Source organism: Phocoena phocoena, chromosome 4 (assembly GCF_963924675.1).
Source record: "Phocoena phocoena chromosome 4, mPhoPho1.1, whole genome shotgun sequence".
Lineage (NCBI taxonomy): Eukaryota > Metazoa > Chordata > Mammalia > Artiodactyla > Phocoenidae > Phocoena > Phocoena phocoena.
This window is the reverse complement of record NC_089222.1, coordinates 34739816-34751937: the sequence shown is the minus strand read 5'-3', so window position 1 is coordinate 34751937 and position 12122 is coordinate 34739816.

The window sequence follows — 12122 nt, the reverse complement described above, 5'->3', positions numbered from 1 at the left end:
CTGGAATATTTCTTGACAAAAATTAGATAGTTAAGGAATATTTGTGAAGGTGTTGAAATCAAGCCTGGAAGTGATTCATAACAACTTCTGAAGCTGTCTCCTTTGGATTAAAGTCTTTAATCAGGCAATTTGTGAGAGCAAATTTCCATAATTTCTGGGTAGCAAAGGTTCTGGTTTCCATCTTCTTAAGTGCCCAGCAATTCTGAATGTTCAACGTTCCTATTGCTGAGGGGCTCCTTGAGTGAGGTTCATTTTATTTGTCTTGATAAGTGTGCAAAAAATGTGATATTTGACTATCTTTGATTACTTTTCTGTCATCATTTGGGAAGCTACACGGACCATGCATAGAAGTGTTCTGAGTGAATTGTTTTTATCATTTAGATGAAACTCTGAGTTAGAACAATGGAGGAAAGTGTTCTCTTGAGACACTTTCAGGATCTCATTTAATTGGTAAGGCAAGGCACATATATATTCCTGACTACATAGCGTGCTTGTGAAAAGGTGTATATTTAAAAATCAAAAATTTGACATTCTCAAACATTAGCAGGGCCTCTACATGATTCTTGAGCCATATGTATATATATATATATTTTTTTTTTTTTTTTTTTGCGGTACGCGGGCCTCTCACTGTTGTGGCCTCTCCCGTTGCGGAGCACAGGCTCCGGATGCGCAGGCTCAGCGGCCATGGCTCACGGGCCCAGCCGCTCTGCGGCATGTGGGATCTTCCCGGACCGGGGCACGAACCCGTGTCCCCTGCATCGGCAGGCGGACTCTCAACCACTGCGCCACCAGGGAAGCCCCATATGTATATTTTTTAACTTGATTTCTAGACAAAGAAATCTTCTTCCTAGGGATTTCTTAATATTGTAGGGACCTGAAGGAGTTCATGATGGCCTTGTGCTATCAAAAACACATAAGCATGTTTGTTCATTACTCTTCACTGTTAAAATTGTCTTTCTTAAGCAACTTCACAACCCCTTTTGTATTTCAATTTTACTACAATACTAAACACTGCAGAAATGACAATACTGATTTTTCACATACCTCTTTCATGTGCTCCCTTTATTTTACCAAATAAATTATTCAATAAATTTTGCATATGGTTCATTAATCCTCAATCATGTGCCTTTATTTTTTTCCCCTTTAGAGGTAAAAATTTGGTGTGCTGTATTTCTAAATAAAGCCCTTTTTTTTGGCTGTTCATTGTGCCCTTTTCCTGAGGTGTATAATTGGATTCTTCAGTCATATATCTCAAAATATGCACCACCGAGTTGGAAAAATGTAGCATTACTAAGTTTAAATGCAACAATTCTACGCATTCAAATAAAATATTACACTGAGAAGATGTATTATCTTAGTCTGCCAGAAAGCCACTTTAGTGTTTCAGACAACAAATTGCTCATGGTACATTTTCTACTCCAACATATTTCAGACCTGAACAAATATAAAAGGTACAATTTCGACTATCACTAACAATTTGCTGCTTTTTATGGCACATTTCAGATTTTCTTAATGTGGGTGACTTAATTTCATAAAGAAAGTATGTTTCATTTTAGTGTCTGTGTGTACCTTACCTATCATGCTTCTGCAGTTATGAAAATGTATGTATGCCAAGCATAAAAACTCCAATTTTTGAATCCATGAATTATAGTGAATTATAACTTACTTCTTTGAAGCAGTGTTGCATAGTGTGAAGAGCAGGTGTCTTGGGACCAGATTGCTCAGTCTCATCTCTGCTCTGCCACCTCCTGGGCTTGGATGAGTTTTACAACCACCTTGTGCCTCAGTTTCCCCATCAGTATGGTAGGTGTCATAATAATACCAACCTCATAGGGGTGAGTTGAGCTTTACATGAAAATTATGTGTAAAATGCTGAGATTATGTACTAGGTAAGTAATAGCTAGTTTTACTTCTAAAAACTCATTTTTCTATCCAGAATATATTTATTAGATCCTTATTGTACATCAGCTCTTGTGCATGTCTGTGGTTATGACTGACATGGTCTGCATACTTTCTAAAGAGGCTAGTTGAATTTAAAAGCTGTATAAAAGGTACAAAGCCATATACATCAGGGGTCCCCAACCCTCAGGATGTGGACTGTTATCGGTCCCTGGCCTGTTAGGAACTGGGCCGCACAGCAGGAGGTAAGCAGCAGGTGAGTGAGAGAAGCTTCATCTGCCACCCCCCATTGCTCGTATTACTGCCTGAACCATCCCCCTGCCCCACCCCCGGTCCATGGAAAAATTGTCTTCCATGAAACCAGTCCCTGGTACCAAAAAGGTTGGGGACCACTGATATACGTGATCACTTACCACCATTGCTACCACCCTGTTCCATTATCTCTTTCCTCCAAACTGGTACCCCTGCCCCCCATCTCTTTCTACCTTTACCCCTACAGTCTATTCTCAATGCAGCAGCCAGAGGAATTTTTTTAAAAGTTAGTCTGATCATGTTATATCTCTATTCAAAACATAGCATTGGCCTCCATCTCACACAGAGTCAAAGCTGCATTCCTTAAGCTGGCTTGCAACATCCTGCATGACCTGCCAGTTCCTCTGTGAGCTCTTCTGCTTCTGTACACCTCACTGTCCCAGCCACACTAGCATCCTTACTGTGTCTCAAATCCAACCAGGTACACTCCCAACTTTGCCCTAGCTATTTTCTCTTCCTGAGACCCTCTTCCTCTAGAAAGCTATGTCCTTACGTCCTTCAGATTTTACAAAAATACCACCTTCTTACTGAGGCCTACTGTGACTGCTCTATAGAAATTTGCAGTCTGCCCCCTACTCCACTATTTTCAAACCCTCTTAATCTGCTCTATTTTTTTCTCTTTTCCCATAGCACTTAGCACCTTCTAAAATAATGTATTGTTTATATGTTATATTTATTTTCTGTTTCTGTCACCCTCTCCCCGGAATGTAAGCTCCACCAGGGCAGGATTTGTTTTGTTTACTCATACATCCCAAGAACTCAGAACAATGCCTGACAGTTAGTAGGTACTTAATAAATATTTGTTGAAATAGATCAAAATTTTCAACAAATATACTAGGTCAGAGTGTTTAAATTCAATGATATGTTCTTTTTAAAATAGTGCTAGGGAACAAAGGGAGGGAGGAAGGAAGGAACGAATGAACAGACTTTGCATTTATTCTGAAATGTGTCATTTTACAAAATAATATTAGGGTCTATTCATATAGATGTGCTTTTAGTATATTTATGTTCTTTTGTATATCTTTAAAGTTGGCAAGTATTGATCTTTATGGGATAATTTCATTCTTGGAAACAACCAAAAGTGAATATGGTAAATTAAAAAACTGTTCAAAACAGTATTTTGAGGAAGGGATGAAGGAAGGAAGGGACTCAGATAGTGAGACAAATTGACCTGAGTCACTAGTGAGTTGGCAGTTTCATAATACTCTGGTCAGATGGAAGGAGAACACTGGTCCACACCCCAAAGATTACTTTGAAAACTAAAATTTTATTTGATACAGAAGACACATAAGTTTTCCAAAATCTCAGTAAATTTTAGTTTTCATACATAAAAAACTAATGATATGATTCTACTATGTAGATTTACGAACTCAAAGTTCCCCCGTGAACTCAAACATTTTAAGGCTTACACATTTGGATCAGGGCACAAGAAGACACAGTGTAATGCAGCAGAAAAAGCACATGCTTAAAGCCATGTAGACCTGAGGTAATTTCCTACCTTAACCATCTTGCATTGTGTGATGTTGGAAAACAACCTTAAGTACTGATTCTGTTTTTTTTTCACTTGTAAAATAAGCATAAATATCCACATCCCGCAATAAATATCATACAATTAAACATGGCAGAATGAAAAGAGATAAAGTGCACTTAGTAACAAGCATCGTGGTCAGCTTAGGAAACCCATAAGTAAGCCATTAATGCCTACCAGGTAGCGGGTAGAGGGCTTTATTCACATTATAACAAGTCCATGAGGTAGGTAGCAGTATTATTTTTATCTTGTAGATAAGAAAACTGGAGCTTAAGGATGTTAAAAAAAACAAGGATTCATTCACTTCTCCCTTTCCCCCAATTTTTGAAACATTCATTAGATTTTATTAGCTTTAAGAGGACTATAAAAATAAACTATTCATGCATCTATGCTTTTCTCCAACAAAAAATAAAATTGAAGAAAGCTGCTAAGTAGATTTAATAGAAGTCCAGTCGACAAAATGTTCTCTTTTATTTAGGTCAGTGTGCATTTTGTGTGTATAATGTCTATTACCTTAGCTTTTCAGTTTATATCTTCAACATACATAGGTAGGTTACCTTGCATTTTGGTGCTTACCTCTCCGGATCTGAAAATTTGGAAATCGCTCATCACTCTACTTGACATCTTATGGACTGAGAGCAATTGTGAAACTCACGAAATTATTTTGGAAATAGGTGTGATAGTGTTTTATCCATCCTGAAAAAGATTCAGAAGTTAAGAGAAATACAATGTGGAGAAAAGAATAGAATGGTTGAAAGTTTGTTTATACAAGGAAAAGATGTACATTTGTTTAGACTTAATTCATGTAATTATTTTTAAAAGCAGTATTTTTAGTTCTCTGCCTGTTAATACGATACCAGCAGGTATGGTATGAAGCGGGAGCAGGTTCTCTGATTTTAAGCTTCTCAAGATAATGTTTGAATGTTTGTCCCTAAAGTTACCTTTGAAATGATCTGGTGCACACTCAGAGGTGAGAACAGAGTCTCAGAATGGAAGTGTCGTTCCAAGACCACCAATCAGTAAGGGATGGAACAGAGATAGAGCCAGGGCTCTGGCCACCCACTCAAGCCTTCTTGTTCACTTTCCTATCCTCTACAGCATTTCTTAATAAAACTTAAACCTATGACTCTTGGGCTCGAGGCAGGCTTGTAATTAGCCAGGATAACAGTAGAAAAGTGTGACGAATAACGTCAAACTTCTGAAATACCAAATAAGGCCTTTCTTCATTTTAGGGGGGGGGGGGAACAGGAAAATTTATACTAAAGGCTTCCAAATGCCCTGAGAAGCACCTCTTGACTCTGACATGCACTGATAAGATAGGCATTGTTTATAAGACACCGAAAATTCAAGGCTTGGTTTTTCAGAATTTCCCTGGAGGTAAACTACCTCTAGATTTGGCCTACAAAATAGTGAGATAACTCAGATCAGAAAGTTAATGTCTTGCTATTTAAAGATTGTCCAAGTAGAATCAAATGCTTGATTTTGCCCCTTTAGCCTATGAATCCTTGAGGAAAGAGACTCTGAGCTTTATTGTTTTCTAACATTCAAGGCCTAGCACAATGTTTTCTCCAACAGCACCTGATAATTATGGAATAAAAAAATGATCAGATTTTTAGGTGACCTGTGTTGGAAATTGTCCCAACAAATGATAATATCACAGCTGGTTTTTAGGAGGCTGCATTACACTTTCAACCATCACAATATTCACTCTTTTGGCCATTTCCATAGAAAAAGCTCTGTCCCAGAGGCCACAGGTGTAACGCCTCACTGAGGTGCTTCCAAGCTGTCCTCCTTTTCCAGCCAATTTCCCCCTGTGAGATGTCAGAAAGAATTCCAGGCTGCTGCCAAGTTCACCAGTCTGTGAATAGTCTATTTCAAGAAACTCCAATATATCAAATTCTAAATTTTAAATTAATAGATAAATTGTGGGTGGGTGTGAAAAATAATTATTTTCCAGATGATTCATTTAAAAATGACTCTGTCTAATGTGATGGTGTGTGAATATGAATAACAAGTCTTCAGAGGCAGGCCTGGGAAGAACCCTGTATCTACTTTTTTTAATAAGCACCCTGGGACTCCGATGTAGTTTTTCTTAATCCATTTAAAATATATGGTCCAAAACATGCATAATTAAGGAGGTATCAGTTGTATAAAGTGCTTTACTCCTTTCTCTTTGCCATTTTGTAGCATCCATCTTCCTCTCTAATTTATTATTCTTTGACAACAATACAATTAAAACTTTAAGAGCTCAGTGCCAGCTGTTTGATTTTAGAAAATCAAATATACAAATACAAGTTTAATGATACTAAGTAAGAAAAGAATTGTATTAATGTTACTATTTAAATGGTTGTCAGAGACAGTTGACCTCAAAAGTCAGGATATTACAAATGAAACCTGACAAACAGTCCCTTGAGAAAAAGCAAGAGCAACAGAGGGAGAGACATTGGGCTTATGTGGTAACAAAGTCAAAGTGAGATTTCCTGGATGTCAAAGCAATGAAGTAGGCAGTAACATTTTTACTGTGAAAAGATAATCAGGGATCAGCCTGTATATTGGCCGGAATGACATAATTTCCTTTGACCATTGAGTTCTTTTGGCCAAACTTGTGTGTCAGAGTAACAGCTATATGCGAGTACCAGGGGGAATATTATTATTAAAAGGATTTTAAAATATATTACCTGTTTTGAGGTAGAAATACACTCCTGTCAAAGGCAATCGTTGTGTGATATTGTTGCTGATACTGTTCTTTACATTTATCCTGGGCAGTTAAAATAAGTTAGGGAATTTTTATAACCCTAGACTATAAAAGACAGTTGCCATCATTCATAGTTTGTGTTTTGTGAATATAAAAGTCACCCTCCAGGAATGTGAAAACAGGTGAAATAAAACATCAGAGTTTTGAGTTCTCAGGGGAAAAAAGATGTAAGAATTAATGGCAAGCTTTGTTGTTATTAAGTAGCAATCATAACATATACTAAAATTCCATGAAAAATAGGACAGTGTAGTTGACATTAATCTTAAGCAAAATTCCACAGCAGATTTTTCAAAATATGATTTTTCAGTCATTACGTAAAAAATGTTCCCAGTAGAAGGCAGCAGAGAGCTCACAGAGAGGACTGTCATCTTTTGTTTTTGTTTTTGTAGCTGGTATTATTAACTAGCCTTGTAATAAGGGTATCTTGATTTCAACTTAAACATTTATCACTCATTTATCTGAGCATGTCAGATGATTGTGAACTAGTAATAGCAGAATTGGGTGGTTCATAACTGGTTGAACAATGAAAATTTTTAAATGCTAAGTAATTAGTCAATGTCAATTTAGAAGAAAGTCTCTAGAAATGACCTGCTGGACTCTGCCTTTGTCTTCTTCTAGAATTATCAAATTATCGGATTGATAAATCACAGAAAATGGAACTACATATCTTATTCATTCATTGATAGATCTGAGGCTAGGAATTTTCAACAGTCTGCAACAACAGGCAAGATTTAATAACTTGAGACTTATAGGATATGAACAAACACTTCTACTTAAAGCCAAAGTTCACCTGAAGAAGCACAGGATGGAGGTGTCTCTCTTAGGTGCAGAACAGTCCTACTATGCAGTTTCATAAAAGTTATTCCTGTCCTAGGCTGTATATGCAGACAGAAAAGGGAAGTGATTGTCTTGTTCTACCTAAATGTTTTGGAACTTAACCTGTTGTACTTTATCAGTGCTGGGCATCAGACCTCAGGAAGCAAGTATCAAACCTGAGTATATGCAAATGAGAATGGCTAGGGAGGTAGGTAAAACCCAAGCTGTTTCGCACTATAAATGTCTGAAGGAAATGAGGATGCTTAAGTGGGAATGAGGGAGCGTGATACCATAGATGTGGAATTGGACTTCCTTCATTATGCTGTAGTAGTGGACAGAACTAGGGCTCATGTTGACTGGGTAGATGCCTTGGGCTCATATTCCACTTTATTTGGATTTTGACTCCTCATAAGATTATTTTTTCTAAGCTAAAGTTTCCATGGGTGAAAAAAAGAAAGAAAGAAAGGAGAAGAAAATGATTAGATGATGGTTTATGTCTTCCTAACTTAGGACACCACATTGTTGCAACAAAGGAGATATGTTAGAAGTGTGAAAAATATACCTCTTTAGAGAGTTTGAGGAAATTACATCCTCAAGTTTGTGCACCCAACATACACACAACACCTCTCTCTCTCTCTCTCTCTCTCTCTCTCACTCACACACACACACACACACACACACACACACACACACACCTACACCTACACATGAAAGTGTGCATTTTAAAAGCCCTCATCACTCAGTGCTGAGCTATTTTCTTTGCTGATTTATCACATATATCCAACACGTGTGACGATGATCCTCCTGCTTGTTTAAAAAATAGTAAAAAATTTCCTCTTGTAGTACAAACATCTAAATGAACTTTATATAAAATTAAGCTAAATATCAAACACCCAGTTATCCCTCCAGGATAGTCAAGAGAGCTGGTTTCCTCCAATCATCAATCTAGTTCCAGGTCACCAGATGTTGAGTTAACCCAAGGAGGGACTTAGATGAATCTGAAGCTCAGAGTAAATTCTTTTAGGTCAAGACAGTATATGGATATGTGTTTCTGCCTTTAAAGCTAAATACCACATTTAATTATATCTGTTGTAACATTGTCTATAATTCAATAACAAAAGAAATAAATGATTATTCAGCAGGATTATCAAAAATACAATCAATCACATGGAAAGTATATCAGTACCTAAATGCACATGCTTTCAGCAAATACTTATTGAACACCTTCTATGTGCCAGGCATGGTTCTAGGCCTGAGGGACAAAACAGCAAACCCTGACCCTGTGAAGATTATATTCTAGTAGACAGTATACAAATAAACATGTCAGGTGGTGACAAGTGGTGTTAAAGATGAAGCAGGGTCACTGGGTACAGAACAGTGGGGGCTGCTATTTTCTATAGATGTAGGAAAGTGTAAGGTCAACGTGTGACTGCAAAGAGTGCCTGAATCAGGATGCTTGTACAGAAACAATAGGTGGCCTGTTCTCATAATGCTCGTGCGTCAAAGGCTTTGTGTAGAGCAAGTATCAACGGCCTGCTTTAGCAACTCTCTTCCTTCACTATGCATCTTTTACTTTGTGGTTTGTCTGGTTTACTTTTGACTGCCTCAAGATGTCCAGGTTCTGCAGGATTGTGTTACCTGCAACTCCCGCCCCCCCCCCCCCAATGATTGAGCTTTTGCTAAAAATAGTTCTAAAATGGTTTCACTGCTATTCTTTTTAGCCCACAAACATGCTTTTTCTTCAAAATTATTTTCCAGTTTATATACATGTTTCTACTTAAGAACATTCACTCCCATATTTTCATTATTTTATAAACATATTAACTGTGTCACTGACATATATGACCTTATTTATCTTTTCTTTCTCTGCATGATAACATAGTAATGAAAAGATAAAAACAGCATATGCCTCCTCAAGAAAGGACTGGAGAATAAAATTTGTTTTTTTCTCATATTTTAACTAATTTTTTAAAATGATAAATTCCAGAAATGCTCTGCTTACCATAGGAAAAAATGCATTAGTTTAGATTTTTCAATTAATCTCTTCAAACAAACATTACATTGTGTTGATTACAAAATTATCTACAGAATGATTATGTCATTGGGAAAAATTGCATAAGTATAGAAACAAGCTGTATAAAAGCTTGGGATGGATACCAAAGTTCATATATAACTTTTCCACTTTTTGAGCAAGCCTGTAATAACCTCTCCCCCTCCCCCATCTTGTTAAATGCTTTTGACTATGGTGTCTCTACCCTGCAAGCAAACATCTGTTATTTTCATTTTTAAACATCTGGAAAAGGTGAAGGGACAAAGTGATGACATGGGAGCCTTTTCTTAGGAGTTAGAGGAAATTTGAAAATATTTTAAAGCATGATCCAGGAATTTTTACACAGAGTGGATTTAAAGATCCCATTCAGTTATAATTTATGTCTTATAAAAAGTTTTTTGTTGTGAGCTTATTACTGATACTTAAACATTTCATGATTCCAGATTCATTCTTCTGCATTATCATGAAAATATCTTTGGAAGGTTAGCACATCAAACTCTATATATAATCTATAATAAATATTTATAATGTGTACTGTGCACTCACAAATAGCCCTTTAATATCTCTAATTTTGAATCAGTTGACTTTGACGTTTATTATAACAACTGAATTTGGCGGCAGGAAGCAGGTTGGCATAGAAAAAAGAATTATTAGGTTAAAAGCCACTTGAGGAGGTAACATATTGCAATGAAAGAGCTCTGAAAAAAATAGATAAAATAAGACCTTCGGATTAGGCCTGGCAGTGTCATTAAGGTGATTCACTGTCACTTCAGGCAATTCAGCAAAGGCCTCTGGAGCACAGTCTCTCATGGGTGTCAATCCACGATGACAGCTGTGAATGCCTCAGAGACCAAGCAAGCGGGTTACACAAAAGTGGTGGGGACTCTGGTGAACTTGGAGGCATGGGGCCTTCCTAAAGGCATTAATTTCAAAAATTTGAAACCTGGTGATACCTGTAGTAACCCTTTTAACTCTAATACTCTGTGCTTTTGTATTGGGTTCACCAATAAAATCAACATGTGTTTGTTAGACATCTAATGTGTAAAACCTTGTTACCACTTGAGAGGGACAGCATAAATCTATGAGTAATGGTTTCTGCCTTTGAAGTGAGGCTAGTTGTTCAAGGGACAGGGAAAACACACTAATTATTTAACAAGAAATAGCTGTGTCTCCTTTCAAAAACCATGGGTTTGTGTTACCAAGTGCTGGAGGCATTTTAGGAATGGAAATACCCTCTAGCAGGAGGGGCTGAAGAAAGACTTCCCTGAAGAGGTGAAGTTCAAGTCCAAGATTCAGGTGTAGGATCTACACTAGGACAGGATGGGGCGACTTCACAAGCCAGGAGTTTAACTTCAGGGAGACCTGCTGTAAGCACTATTAAGGAGTCTGGCTTTTTTGTTTCTTGGTTTTTGATAGTGGTGGATTCTTGTGTGGAAAATTAGTAGTAAAATTGTCACTGAGACTCTTCAGAGTGTTTTTGATATATTCTGATATCAGCCAAACATTTGGTTGTGGTATATACATTTCAATGTTGAAGCTGAAAGCTTTTGCACAGATTTACTTAGTGAATAAATACATTCATTTGGTCACAACAAAAAAAAATTTATCACCATTGTATTTACATTTTTATCCCACTAAGCATCTGTTTTCTCTACATTGTTGCAAAACATCTTTCACTATTGTCTTCAGCAAAACATCTTTCACTATTGTCTCTAAATGCCTAGAAATGTAGGATGATCAAAGTAAGATGTGTTCAGATAGATGATCTAATAATGACTAACACTGGTATTATGCTTTTAAATTTACAAGTGTTTTCACATGCGTTTTAAACATTTATTCCTTTAAAGAATTCCATAGTGTATATTGTATTTTTCTTTGTATTACAATAAAAGAAGATTCAAAAGAGGTATGATTAACACAGTCATAGCACACAGTAGGACTGCTATAGAAACCATTACAGTTAGACCTGGAAGATGGCATGGTCCGTACCTCTCATGTCATTCATTTATTCACTTAGTACTTATTGAGTACCTCCAACTTTCCAGACACTGTTCTAAGTTACAAGCACACAGTAGTAAACAAGACAGACAAGGTTATTATTGCTTCCTGCATTCTATAAAGGAAATTTTCCCATAGTTTACCCATCTAGGACCCAGATCTTTGGATTTCCAAGCTGTGTTTTTTCCATGGTCCTGACTGTAACCACACATTTGGTTGAATATTTGTAATGCTAGCTCAGGAATCCACCCTGATCCAGGGCAGATAAAATAAATGTTCTGAGAGTAAGGTGAGATCTCCAAAATATGTGTTGAATGTAAGTAAAATTGCCAGGATGTTTATGACAGGGATATATGCTCAGGGCAACTCTAGCTGTCAAGAATGGATCTTATTTTGCTTTCATGTCTGTTGTGTGGCCAAAGATATACTCAGATGCATTTTGCTCTTCGTTGGCCTCCCATTACGTTATACCTCTCTTTAATTTGGGAGCCCTATGTTGTTGAGAGATATAATGCCAGAAGAAAGAGGACTGTGAATTAAGGTTAAGATGTAAGAAATAAAGGGGCCTTTTGTTTATATATATATGTGTGTGTGTGTACATATATATATGTATGTATAAAACTATCTTTCACAACAATGATTCTGGATACATCCTTGTCATCATTTTATTGCAATAATATAATGGGAAGCAAATATTATTCAAATGTAAATGACAAAATCATCTGAAATATAACTAAGACTCACCTAGGGATTATTTCCACTGA